At 32.1% G+C, this 421-nt stretch overlaps 1 non-coding gene across 1 annotated transcript; it reads right to left on the reverse strand.

Annotated features, from left to right (window-relative positions):
- Positions 1-107, reverse strand: LOC120257712. The gene has a single exon (XR_005535801.1). It is a non-coding gene; the product is annotated as a small nucleolar RNA R71 (small nucleolar RNA).
- Between the last annotated feature and the right edge of the window lie 314 nt (positions 108-421).

Here is a 421-nt window from a genome sequence, read left to right on the forward strand (position 1 = left end):
AAGATCAAACTGGAGATCTCAGCATTCAAGCAGGAAGAGTCGGAGACATTGTTCAAGGCACATGAGAGGTTCAAGGATCTTCTTAGACAATGCCCTTATCATGTGTTCAAGTGTACGAGACTGCAAATTCTATATAATGACTGAACTACCAGACAAGACAGATCATCAATGCCGCATACTTTTCACTTTTCATAAGCCTATATATACCCCTATTCATCCCCTACTACATATACACTAGTTAATTTCTGTCAATTTTCTCAATTTTCTCCAGCCCTTAAGTTGTTTCTAAGAACTTATATTTATAAGTGAAAACAAACAAGCTCTCTTGCATCTCAAAGTTTCTTATGAGCACTAAATTTATATTAATTAATTTTTAAATTTATGCTAATAATTGTTGTATTTGTTAAATTTAATTTTTTTT

Source organism: Dioscorea cayenensis, chromosome 3 (assembly GCF_009730915.1).
Source record: "Dioscorea cayenensis subsp. rotundata cultivar TDr96_F1 chromosome 3, TDr96_F1_v2_PseudoChromosome.rev07_lg8_w22 25.fasta, whole genome shotgun sequence".
NCBI lineage: Eukaryota > Viridiplantae > Streptophyta > Magnoliopsida > Dioscoreales > Dioscoreaceae > Dioscorea > Dioscorea cayenensis.